The sequence below is a fragment of the Pan paniscus genome, chromosome 17 (genome assembly GCF_029289425.2).
Source record: "Pan paniscus chromosome 17, NHGRI_mPanPan1-v2.0_pri, whole genome shotgun sequence".
Lineage (NCBI taxonomy): Eukaryota > Metazoa > Chordata > Mammalia > Primates > Hominidae > Pan > Pan paniscus.
This window is the reverse complement of record NC_073266.2, coordinates 30,001,981-30,015,881: the sequence shown is the minus strand read 5'-3', so window position 1 is coordinate 30,015,881 and position 13,901 is coordinate 30,001,981.

Below are 13,901 nucleotides of genomic sequence, written 5' to 3'. Positions count from 1 at the left end.
CCAATCCACCACTCTTGCCCTCTGCTAATTCCAGGACCCTTTGACATATTAGCCAGGTGCTGGCTCAGCATCTTGCTTCCTGCAGCCCTGAGTACATTGCACACAGAAATGGTGCACCTCCCAACCAGCTTCTCCAAGAGCTTTCCCTTCCGCCTGCAGATGGGGACGGACTAGCAGTGCTGGAGGGACCACTCAGCATCAGTGCCCTTGCACTTGCTTCCTCGTGGAATCCTCACGCTGGCCTGGGTTTGGCAGATGAGAAAAGACCAGCCTGGGTTTGGCAGATGAGAAAAGACCGGCCTGGGTTTGGCAGATGAGAAAAGTTAGGCTCAGAGCAGGGAGTGAGCTGCTCAAGGTGGTGCAGCCATTCACACAGGAGCTAGCACACTGAGCCTGGTGCAATGTCTGAACACGGCTGCTTAATAAAGCTTTAGAGAGGGCATAGGTGAACCTAGGTTTTGTGGGACCTGAAGCTTACACAATGTGGAGGACCCATTTGAACTTATGGAGACATAAAAGACAGGGCTTTGGAAGGGGCCTGTGCAAGTGAGGGACCCTGAGGCTTCAACTTCATTAGCTTCGCAGTAAATCTGCGTCTGAGTCAATAAGTGAGTAGATGAATAAAGTCGAAGTACAAAGGTGTATAATTTTAGAGCTTATAGGACCTAAAAAATGATCAAGTCCTATGTCCTTTTTTAATAGTTGCAGAAACGAGGACTGGAGAGAGTAGCTTTCCCATGAACACACAGCTAAAAGTCTTACCAAGGTTGAGTGTCTGTCCTAGGATATCATGACTGCAGCCTGGTGGTGCTGAGCCCAAGGCCATGTCTTTACTCTGCCACTAACTCCATCCCTACCTTAGGAACAGTTGGTGCTCATCTGCCATATATAACTCACCTCTCCACGTCAGGGCTGCCAGCAACTGTACAATGTCAAGGGCCAGGCACAATGAGGTCTTTGTCAAAGGACTCCCTGGAATTACGGGGCACTTACACTGGGTAGCCATACACAGCATGATCCTGTTAATGGTCTTGACCTCCTCTTTTGGTGCTGATTTCTGGAGAGAAGAGAAAGGAAAAGTGCTTCTTCCTCTCCCAGAACCTCACATTTCCTTTTTTTTTTTTAAATTTATCAAGATTTTTTGAAGTTAATTTTTATTTCAGTAGCTTCTGGGGTACAAGTGGATTTTGTTACATGGATGAGTTAGATAGTGGTGAATTCTGAGATTTTAATGCACCTGTCCCCTGAGTAGTGCACGTTGTGCCTAATGTATAGTTTTTAATCCCTAGCCCCCCTTCCAGTCTCCCCCTTGTGAGTCTCTGAAGTCCATTATGTCACTCTGTATGCCTTTGCACACTCATAGCTTAGCTTGCACTTGCAAGTGAGAACCTACGGTTTTTAGTTTTTCATTCCTGTGATACTTCACTACAAGTGGAGAATAATGGCCTCTAGCTCCATCCAAGTTGTTGCAAAAGACATTATTTTCGAACCTCAAATTTCTTGACTCATGGGAATTCAATTAACTCCGTTATGCCAGTTATCAATTCATTTCCTGTCAGTTCCAAACTCAATTTTCATTGCCTGCTCTGCAAAAATGGAGTGGGGCCCTGTAAATATGTCCTTTGCAGCGGGCGGGCTGCTGCTCCTTCTCAGTAGAGGGTGCTGAATAAGAAAGGCGTTTTTCTCTCTCTGGCCCTGGTGTACATCTCACCAGGCGCCCACAGCAGGCAGTTTCTCCAGCACTGGCATCTGCCATGTCCAGGGGCCAGCAGGAGCAGCTGCTCTCCCCAGCATGCCCCAGGGCAGCTTTGCAGCAAAAAATGCAGCTCCACCCTATGGACAGCTTCCCCCATTTCTCAGAGGGCAGATTTCCATCAGGTTCTGGGACAGCACCACAGTCACTTCTCTGCCCAGCAGTGAATCACTACCATGCTCTCTCAACAGGTCTGGACCTCAGCCCTAAGGGGTAGAGAGCCTCTTCCCTAGATGTTTTATCTCAGCTCCCGGAGTAATAGCTACTTCTTACGCCTGTGATTCCTGCATTCTTTAGCGTTCTCCTGACTTTTTACTAGGCAATCTCCCATTATGCAATCATTTGAGTTAGTTAATACCTTTTATATTAAACTTTCAAATTACTGTGTGTTTTCTGTCTCCTAATTGGACCCTAACTGATAGCCAGTCACTTAGTTCTGAAGTCATGGGCCCTTTGTGCCTGACATTCCCAACTTAGCTTTGTCAGCTCCGGAGATCTACAGACCCAGCTAAATTGCTCTGAAAAGACCCTACCTGTGTGTGGTTCTTCCCCAGAATGGTGTGTGGCAGTGACTCTTTGGAGGCAATCAGGGATTAAAGGCTACATACCAGCCACCCAGCAAGCATCACATATGTGACGTGTGTTTATATGATCCAATTAGAAAAATGGACACACTGAAAACACATTTACAGACGGGCTCTATACTGCTAGAATCAAGGATTAAATTCAGCATTAAAACTGTCAAGAGTGCTTGTTCTTTCTGAAACATTTTTTTTTTTTTTTTTTTGAGATGGAGTCTTGCTCTGTCGCCCAGGCTGGAGTGCAGTGGCGTGATCTCGGCTCACTGCAAGCTCCACCTCCCGGGTTCACACCATTCTCCTGCCTCAGCCTCCCAAGTAGCTGGGACTACAGGTGCCCACCACCAGGCCTGGCTAATTTTTTTGTATTTTTAGTAGAGACGGGGTTTCACCCTGCTAGCCAGGATGGTCTCGATCTCCTGACCTCGTGATCTGCCCATCTTGGCCTCCCAAAGTGCTGGGATTACAGGCATGAGCCACCACGCCTGGCCTCTGAAACATATTTTTGACACCAACAGTTGGCCATTCGTAGCCGGAAAGAATGGGTCATAAATCTGATAGCTGGAAGAGACCTCAGAGATCCAGAGATCAATCCACAATCAGTCCCACCAAGTTTGTGGTCAGGATTCTGCCCTAGGCCACAAAGATATTTACCTATTTGCTCAAAAAGAAGGAACAAAGAAAGATCTTATAAATGCGTGAGACCACAGAGAGTGGAGGATGGGGCTATAATACAGGGCCTACCCTCTGGTCACACCAGAAACAGACCTGGTGACTGATGAGGATGTAGAGGGTGACATTTTGGCCAAACGTAGAAACCACAGAGTTTTAAAGGTCAAAAAAATTTTAGAATTTTTATTTTACCCCCTCCCCATTTTACAGATACATCAGTCTGTTTTCATGCTGCTGATAAAGACATACCCAAGACTGGGCAATTTACAAAAGAAAGAGGTTTAATGGGCTCACAGTTCCACGTGGCTGGGGAGGCCTCACAATCACGGCAGAAGATGAAAGTCATGTCTCATATGGCAGCAGACAAGAGAAGAGAACTTGTGCAGGGAAACTCTCCTTTATAAAACCATCAGATCCCGTGAGACTTATTCACTATCAGAAGAATAGCATGGGAAAGACCCGCCCCTGTGATTCAATTATCTCCAACCAGGTCTCTCCCACAACACGTGGGAAGTATGGGAGCTACAATTCAAGATGAGATTTGGGTGGGGACACAGCCAAACAATATCAACAGATGAGGGAACTGAGGCCTAGGACTCCAAAGTTGCTTGAGTGAACTCCACCTTTGGTCCTGCAGAGCTCACACAAAGTGGGGGCAACGCATTGCTCAGAGCAGCTGAAGAGACCTTAAGCAACATCCTTGACATTTGTTGACTTATGACCTTTGGACAGTCATAAAACATATGCACGATACTCCCCCACATCTTTGATGGCATATTCCCCTTGACCCAACTTTAAAATAAATAAAAATCAATATAATTTTTTTTTGAGATGGAGTCTTGCTCTGTCGCCCAGGCTGGAGTGCAGTGGCACGACCTCTGCTCTGCTCACGGCAAGCTCCACTTCCCAGGTTCATGCCATTCTCCTGCCTCAGCCTCCCAAGTAGCTGGGACTACAGGTGCCCACCACCACGCCCGGCTAATTTTTTGTATTTTTGATAGAGACGGGGTTTCACCGTGTTAGTCAGGATGGTGTTGATCTCCTGACCTCGTGGCCCACCCACCTCGGCCTCCCGAAGTGCTGGGATTACAAGTGTGAGCCACCACACCCAGCCAGAAATCAATATAATTTTTTAAAAATTAAAAATTACAGTTCAGCAGCCACCTCAACAGACAAAGAGCCCCAGATACAGATACAGGGAGGCCTTGTTGGCTCCATTTCTTTGAGCCTCCTCAGATCCTCTCCCTGAATGTTTTCCCTCAAGGCCCTGCACCCAGGGACACTCCAGAATTTTCCTAACTGACTAGTGGAGTGTTACTGAGATTATTGTCATGGGAAGAAGGGCTGATGACGGTGAATTTAGAGTGATTTTGTAGACGGAAGAGCTGCAGCTTGGGGATCTCACACCAAGCTGGAGCTTCCTGTGTCATTGTGGTGGCCATCATCATCATGGTGAGTATTTGAGGAGCACTTGGCCCAAGGCAGTGCTGTTGTAACTGCTCTGTAGAGATGAGAGAGCCCCAGGGCTACTTACTGGATCTCCCCAACCCTAGCCCACACTCTCCCAATTACCTGGCATATGCATTTTTTTTTCTATTGCTTCTGTAGTAAATTATCACAAATTTAATGGCTTAAATCAACCCCCATTTTTAATTCACAGTTCTTATGTAGTATGCTTTGGATGTTTGTCCCCTTCAAATCTCATGTTGAAATGTAACCTCCCATGTTGGAGGTTGGCCCTGATGGGAGGTACTTTGACCACGGAGGCAGATCCCTCGTGAATGGCTTGGCACCATCCCCTTGGTGATGAGTGAGTTCTCGCTCTGAGTTCACAGGAAATATGCTTGTTTAAAAGCTGGTGGCACCTCCCTACCCTCTCTCTTGCTCTTGCTGTGGCTCCTGTTGCTTTCTGCCATGATTGTAAGCTTCCTGAAGAATCACCAGAAGCAGATGCCAGCACCATGCTTTCTGTATAGCCTGCAGAACTATGAACCAATTAAACCTCTTTTCTTTATAAATTACCCCATCTCAAGTATTTCTTTAGAGTGACGCAAGATTGGGCTAACACATTGCGGGTCAGAAGTCTGAGCACAGTGTGAGAATTCTGTTCAGATTCTCACAAGACCAAAATCAAGGTGGCAGCAGGGTTATGTCCTTTTCTGGAAGTCTCTATAATCCGTGTCCAGGGTTATAGGCTGTGGTGGGATTCAGTTCTGTGTGGGTGTAGGACCATTGTCTTGTGGGTGCTCAACCAGGTCTGGTCCTTAGATTCTAGAGCCACTCATGCTGTCTGGCTTCTCACCCCTTTCAAAGCTGGCAGCAGCAAATCAAAAGCTGTGAGTCTTTTTGATCCCCTAACTTCCTCATCTCTCCTGCTTTTCTCTTTCACTGAATCTCTCTGATTCTAGCCACAGAAATTTCTCTGCTTTTAAGGGCCAAGTGGTCAGTTTGGGCTTGTCTGGAAAATCCAGAAATTGCATCTACAAAACCCCATTAAAGCAGCACCTAGATTAGTGTTTGTTTGGATAACCAGTGATGGGAATCTAGGGGGACATCTTTAGAATACTGCCAACCTTACCTGGCTGTGAACTACCTGGGAGTGAGGATCCCCTCTCCCCCAAGAAGAGAGGACGGGCCACTTGAGGTCTCAGCCCACCGCACGGTCATTGTGGGGTAGAGATCAGAACTGGTGGCAGCCCCTTAGGCAGCTCAGTCACCATCCCCACCCCAGCCCCTTAGTTGTCAGCAGTCAGTCACTATCCCCAAAAACCTCCCTCCAGGACAGGGGGCAGACATCCCCTCTGTGTCTTCATCTGCAAAGTGAGGGTACTAATTGTGGTTCACAGTCTGAGACCCCTGGTCCTTCTGAAGTTATCCAATGGTCAGTATTTAAAAATTGTATAATAAGATCATGCGTTTAGAAGCAGTAAGCCAAAACTGCTCAGTTTACCCCAAGTCTGTGTGGCAGCTCTGCTAATCAAATGAGGATCAGAGGCTCCAACTTGCCCTTCAGTAGCTTTTGTATAGTTCCTGAATCATTTCTGAAAAACAAAAAGCAAGCAAACAGATAACAACTTGAAGTAAATTTCAGACTGCTGAAAAATGGCAAGAATAGGACAAAGAATTCTCATATACATTTAACCCAGATTCCCCAAAAGTTAACATTGTATTACATTTACCAATTCCCCTCTCTCTCAATCTCTCTCCATCCCTCCCTCAATTTTCAAGCTGCTGGTAACAAGCTGCTATATTGTAACCAGCCCTCTGGAGGATCCTGAGGGGCATGATGAGGAATGGAGTAATACACACAAAAAACTGAAGCCTGCTGACAGCCACATGAGTGAGTTTGGAAGAAAATCCTTCAGCCCCACAGCCCTGCTAACAGTGTGTTTTTATACTTTTTACCTTTGCAGATCTAATAAATATGTGAGAAATAATATATTTCTTCTTCTTTTTTTTTTTTTTTTTGATATGGAGTCTCGCTGTCGCCCAGGCTGGAGTGCAGTGGTGCAATCTTGGCTCACTGCAACCTCGGCCTCCTGGGTTCAAGCAATCCTCCTGCCTCAGCCTTCAAAGTAGTTGGGACTACAGGCACACGCCACCATGCTGGGCTAATTTTTTGTAGTTTTAGTAGAGACGGGGTTTCACCGTGTTAGCCAGGATGGTCTCGATCTCCTGACTTTGTGATTCACCCGCCTTAGCATCCCAAAGTGCTGGGATTACAGGCATGAGCCACCGCACCCAGCCCGAGAAATAATATATTTTAATTATTTTTAATTTGTCCTCTTATTAACAGTGATGTTGAGTCTTTTTTCATATATTTAAGGAACATTTTAACATATTTTTGTTAATTATTTGTTCATGTATTTGCCCATTTTTCTCTCAGATATATATATTAGGAATATTAGACTTTTCTTATATATGCTGCAAATTTTTTTCCCAGATCTTCATTTTCTTTTGATATGCAAAAGTTATTTTCATTTTTATGTCGTTGAACTTATCAATCTTTTCTTTCATTTCATTTAGATTTTGAGACATAGAAAGCTTTTCCCTACATCCAGGTAATAAGTTACAGAGAAATTCATCAATGTTTTCTTCTAGCTCTTGTGTGGTTTCAGTTTTTACATTTGGACCCCTGACCTTGTTTATCTTTGTGTGTGGTATGAGGTATGGATCTAATTTTTATCTTTTTCCAAGTGGTTAACCAGTTGTCTCAGTATCATTTACTAAAAATTCCATCTCTGCCACAAGTGATTTAAGATGCCACCTTTATCATATACTAAATTTTCATATGTAGTTTTGTCTATTTCTGGTGTGTGTGCTCTGTTCAATAGGTCTTTCTGCCTACTCGTGCAACAATATGAGAGTTTCAATTATTGAGGCTTTATAGTATGTTTCAATGTCTGATAGGGCTAGCCTCCCTCATATATATGTTTTGGCTATCCCTGCATATTTATTTGCTTGTTTTAGAGATAGTGTTTTGCTCTGTTGCCCAGGGTGGAGAGCAGCGGCGCACTCATAGTTCACTGCAGCCATGAACTCCTGGGCTGAAGTGATCCTCCGACCTCAGCCTCCCAAGTTGCAGTGACTACAGGTGTGCAGCACCACACCTGGCTAATTTTTATTTTTATTTTTATTTTTTTACAGAGATGGTGTATTAGTCCATTTTCATGCTGTTAATAAACACATACCAGAAACTGGGAAGAAAAAGAGGTTTAATTGAACTTAGGGTTCCACACGGCTTGGGAGGCCTCAGAATCATGGCGGGAAGTGAAAGGCACTTCTTACATGGCAGCAGCAAGAGAAAATGAAGAAGATGCAAAAAAAATACCCTGATAAACCCATCAGATCTCATGAGACTTAGTCACTACCACAAGAACAGTATGGGAAAAACCGCCTCCATGATTCAAATTATCTCCCACCGGGTCCCTCCCACAACACGTGGGAATTATGGGAGTACAATTCAAGATGAGATTTGGGTGGGGACACAGAGCCAACCGTATCAGATGGAATCTTGCTATGTTTCCCAGGCTGGACTAGAACTCTTGGCCTCAAGTAATCCTCCTACCTTGGCTTCTCCAAGGTCTGGGATTAAAGGCATGAGCCACCACATCCAGTCATGTTTATTTAGCATATGAGCTTTAATATCAACTTGTCAGGGTTTTAAAAGTTTCTTGGGATTGTGTTAAATGTATAAATTAAAATAGAGAGGACTAACATCTTTATATTGCTGAGTTGCCCTATCCAAGAGCAAGCTTAATATTTGCTCAAACCTAAGTTTGTACCTTCAAGACCTTGTTTATCTTTGTGTGTGGTATGAGGTGTGGATCTAATTTTTATCTTTTTTCAAGTGGTTAACCAGTTGTCTCAGTATCATTTACTAAAAATTCCATCTCTAAAATTCCATCTCTAAAATGGGCGGAAAAAAAAAAAGCATTGGGAATACCTGGTCTTTGAAACTTTGGTAGAATTATCCTATAAGACCATACGGGTCTGATGCCTTTTTTGTGTAAGAGTTCCTTGATAACTTTCTGTCTCTAATAGGATCAATTTTGGTAAACTCGATTTTTTAAGGAAATTATCCCTTTCAACTCAGCCTGTAAGTGATCTAATGCTTATTAAACTTCTTTCATGTCAAGTTATTTCCTTGTTGCCGTTTCTTAGTTTATTTATTTATGCTTTCTACCCCCTCTTTTTTTCTAAGTTAGCTAGTAGTTTATCTGTTTGGTTACTTTTTGAATGGAGGTATTGATTTATTGATTGTGAGTTATTGTATTAGTTTTCTAGGGCTCCTGTAGCAAAGTACCCCAAAATGGATGGTTTAGGCAGCCGACGTTTATTCTGTCACAGTTCTGGAGGCCAGAAGTCAGCGTTTGGTCTCAGCTCCGTCATACTACTTTATGTTAAAATTACCACATTGTGTTGAAAGTGCTGTGTTTCTTCTTCTTTGTGATGAGTTTATTTTGCTCTTTTAGTTTTTAAAACAATTTCTTTTGGGATTTAGGAAGGTTTCAAGTGTTGTTCTACCGACACTTTTCAAAAGAAGACATACATGCAGCCAGCCCAATCATATGAAAAAAATCTCAACATCACTGATGGTTAGAGAAATGCAAATCAAAACTACAAGGAGAAACCATCTAAGGCCAGTCAAAATGGCTATTACTAAAAGTCAAAAAGTAACAGATTCTGGCAATGTTGCAGAGAAAAAGGAATGCTTATACACCGTTTGTGGGAGTTTAAATTAGTTCAACCATTGTGGAAGACAGTGTGGTGATTCCTCAGAGACCTAAAGACAGAACTACCATTCGACCAAGCAATCCCATTACTGGGTCTATACCCAAATGAATATAAATTATTCTATTATAAAGACACATGCACATGTATGTTCATTGCAGCACTATTCACAATCGCAAAGACATGGAATCAATCCAAATGCCCATCAATAATAGACTGGATAAAGAAAATATGGTATATTTACACCATGGAATACTATGCAGCCATAAAAAGAATGAGATCATATCCTTTGCAGGGACATGGATTGAGCTGGAGGCCATCATCCTTAGCAAACTGACACAGAAACAGAAAACCAAATACTGCACGTTTTCACTTATAAGCGGGAGCTAAATGATGAGAACACATGGACACATAGAAGGGAACAACAGACACTGGGCCCTACCTGAGGGCGGAGGGTGGGAGGAGGGAGAGGATCTGGAAAAATAACTAATGGTTACTAGGCTTAATACCTGGGTGATGAAATCATCTGTACAACAAACCCTCATGACTCAAGTTTACCTATGCAACAACCTTGCACATGTACCCCTGAATTTAAAATACTTGTTAAAAAAAAAAGTTGTGCTCTCGTAGTTATATTTGTACTCACAATGTTTTAAATGCCACTAGTCCCTTGTTAGTTTATTTTTATCTTTTACCATGTGGCTTTTAATTGTTTTCAATAAATTATTTAATACTATACTGAAATGTGTCTGTTGTACTCTTGAACACTCATCCACGAGATTGACCACAATTGCTGTGGCTTGCTGGTTTTTAATGGTATCCACCAACTGCTGGTGTCACAGTCAATGATATTGTTCTGCTTTTTCCTTTTCTGCTCCCTTCTCCTCCCACTTTTAGTTGCATTATTTCCCCCTTGTGGGAATATTTACCGGAAAAATAAGCACTTTTTCTTTTCTCACACAGCCAACACAACACAGAACAGCTCTGGTCACTAAAATGGGGTGAGAAGTGCATTCCCCACACACTAAGCAATTCTCCAGAGACAGTGGCTGGGTGTCCTATGCTTCAACTCCATTCTGACACCACCTACCTGGATTTAGAGTCAGAGCGCACAGGTTAAGGGCTCAGACCCACAAGACTGCACCCGTTTCAGACACTAATTCCAAGTAGTAGGTTGTCACCTATATGTCTTACTGATTGGCTATAAATTGGGGTTCCCATGACCCACTCTTTGGGTTTGGTTAATTTGCTAGGAAGGCTCACAGAACTCAGAGAAACACATTTACAAGCTTATGAGATTAATAGAGGATGTGACAAAGGACAGAGATGAAATTCAGGTAAAGAGGCGCAATAGGGTGAGGTCTGGAAGGGTCGTGAGTGCAGGAGCTCCTGTCATCAGGAAGTTGGGGTGCACCACCCTCCCAGCACACAGATGTGTTCAACCCTGAAGCTCTCTAAACCCCATAGTTCAGGTGTTTTATGGAGGCTTCACATATCATGTAGGTGTGATCAACAATTAACTCGATAACCAGCTCCTCTCCTTTTCCCGGAGGTTGAAAGATGGAGGTGAACGTTCCAAGCTTCTCATTACGGTGTGGCCTTTCTGATGACGATCCCCAATCCAGGAGTCCACCAAGAGTCACCTCATTGGAACAAAAGACACTCCTACTGCCCAGGAAATTCCAAATGATTCAGCAGCTCTGTGTCAGGATCCAAGATCAAAGCCAAATATTAGAACAAAAGATTATCCCAGCATCTATCTACAAGGGTTTTAGGAGTTTGGTCTCAGGAACTGGGGGCAGAGATCAACAGATACATATTTCTTATTATTCACAGAATATATGACACATGGCATATAACATACAACATATAAAATACTATTCCTCCACCCTTGTTCTGAATTATTTTTATTCATGGATCTACAAATGACTATTAAGTGCTTATTATAAATACTTCTGTTGAAGTTTTCCCATTCAGATGTTGGTTGAATGAAGTTCATCCTGTAGTTGATTCCTCAAGAGATGCTCACAGAGAATTCTCTATATTTTTGTTTGTTTAAAACTCTTTTTCTGTAACCTTCATACTTTAAGCATAGCTTCACTTGACATAAAATATTTTGTACATATTTTCCATGACTCTGTTTGAAAATACTGCTTAGTTGTTGACATATGTGTACGTTGTTTTTGGGAACTCTGATACCAGTCTTATTCTCTTGTCCTTGAAGGTTATTTTATTTTATTCTATTTTGAGATGGAGTTTTCACTCTTGTTGCCCAGGCTGGAGTGAAGTGGTGTAATCTCGACTCACTGCAACCTCTGCCTCCCAGGTTCAAGGGATTCTCCTGCCTCAGCCTCCTGAGTAGCTGGGATTACAGGCATCTGCCACCATGCCCGGCTGGTTTTATGTATTTTTAGTAGAGATAGGGTATCATCATGTTGGCCAGGCTGGTCTTGAACTCCTGACCTCAGGTGATCCACCCGCCTCAGCCTCCCAAAGTGCTGGGATTACAGGTTGAGCCACCACACCCTGCCAGGATTTTTTTCTTTATCTTTAAATTCTAATAGTTTCACTGGGATATGTCTCAGAGTTGATGGTTTTTGGTTTATCCAGGTACTCAGTGGCCCCCTTCAGTATTGAGATTTCAGTTTCCTCATAATTCCAAAAGGTTTTCTTGCAATGTAGTAGTTTGATGTATAAACTTTGTTCCAGCATTTTATTTTTCTTCTTCATGGTCTTCAATTACATATATTGTCTGCTTCTTCCATTTCAGTTGCTTTCTCTCTGAACTTTTTTCTTCTTTCTTTAGCTTATTTTTATTTTTTAGCTACTCTCCTGCCTTCCTTCAATGCTTCTTCTTAAATTTTCATTTCTATTATCCCTTGTGCAACTAGGAATGTATTTTTTATTCCTGAGATCATTTTGTCTTTTTCATTTTCTTTCCTGAGATCAATCAACTCTCTTTATTTCTTTCTATTTTTGTCTTTCTGGTTTAAGCTTTTTAATTTCTGATTGAAGATGATATTTTCTATCCTGAAATGTTTGTTTGATGAGATCTCACTGAATTTTGAGTGTAACGTCACTGTTGTCTTCTGCTTTGTGATCATTTGGGGGAGGAAGAGTTTGATGCACTGAGAGGTTCTCGTTGCTAAACTAGGTTTATATATATTTAGTTTGCTCTGCCTATTCATTTTATGGGATGGTTTACAAGACTACTAGTTAAGGGCCCCTCTCTGTCAGTGTAGGAAAGTGTGGTTTCTTTAATGGGTGGCTTGTTTTGGAGGGGCATGGGCGAAGGGTTATGCGAATGTTTTTTGCTTCTCTCTTGCCCTTCTCCTTCCTTTTAGCTTCAGCCCTAGAAGTGATGCCCTTGGAGACAGGTCACTTTGTATTTTTGCCGTAGGAGCCTCTCCTGTGGGCAGTAATCTTGGGTCAGTCTCAGACCCACCACTAGGCGGCCTCCCCTCTCCTCCATTCCCTTTTTCCCATACCGCCCTTGCTTTCCACTGTCTTGAGACCCGGACATGGGAAATGGCTTGCTGAGATTTGGTGTTCATTGCTCCACTCGCCAGCAGCTTAAAGTTTGTGAATTCTCCATCTCCTACATGTGCTGAGGGTTGGGCTTCACATCACCTCGTCTGACCTTCCTGTTGTTGTCTACTGATTTTTGGAGGATATGTTGGGAGATTCAGATTAATCCAGATGCTATTACTTCAACTTCCTAGAATTCTTTATATGTTTTTGATTAACATAAAAAGAAAAAAATTACTTGGTGTTTTAAAATTCAAAAACCTTTCAGCAAAATTAAATAGATTATAATTAATTTCCCGTTTTTGGAGGCCCCAGAAGGTGACTTTAGTTCTAACATGCAATTGGATGAACAAAATATGTCAACATGTGATGTCCTCGGAGAGAAAAGCAATAAAATGTGTCCTTGGTGGTGTTAATATCAGGAACCTCAGAGTGAACTTTTATGACTGAATTCTTATCACTGTGGTCACAGCCACAGTGACACTAACGGGGGACATCCCAGGCCCTAAGCCAGGAGGAGTAAACATGGCCCCTTCAGAAGCCCTCCCTCTCCAGCAAGCAGCCCCCCACTCACGGCTCATTACAGCCCTCCTTGGGTGTTTGGCTGAGGGATGTTCCCCCAATATAGGCACGAAATTTACCAACATCCTGGCATTTGTCTCAATCAAAGAAAAGAAAAAGATTGAGCCTATGGCCAAGTACGGGAAAACACCATGTGACTTCTTTGCCTCTTTTCTTTCTTGCCCTCAATAACCATCCTCAATAACTGGTAAATAAGACAAATGGACCCAAGTGCATACACAGAGACACACTCACACACACATGCACGCCAAGCTGGAGCCATGCCCGCAGCCTAGCAAGGCCTCCCTTTCCTTCCCTCCAAGCACACGCGCCATCAGGGGTATCTGAGAGGCCTTGGTCAAAAAGGAGTGACAGGAACAGACAGCCCCACCTCCACCCCACATGCTATGCTCCCAGCTTGGGGCTCCTGCCCAGGAGTCAGGGCCACAGAGGCCCTGCCCCATGTGCGGTCAGCACCACTCAGGGTTCTCAGAATTAGCTTACCCTCCAGGGGCCTGCATTGCTCATTAGTAGCCATTCCTAACATTCGTGCTCATAGAGTCCCCATGAGCTGA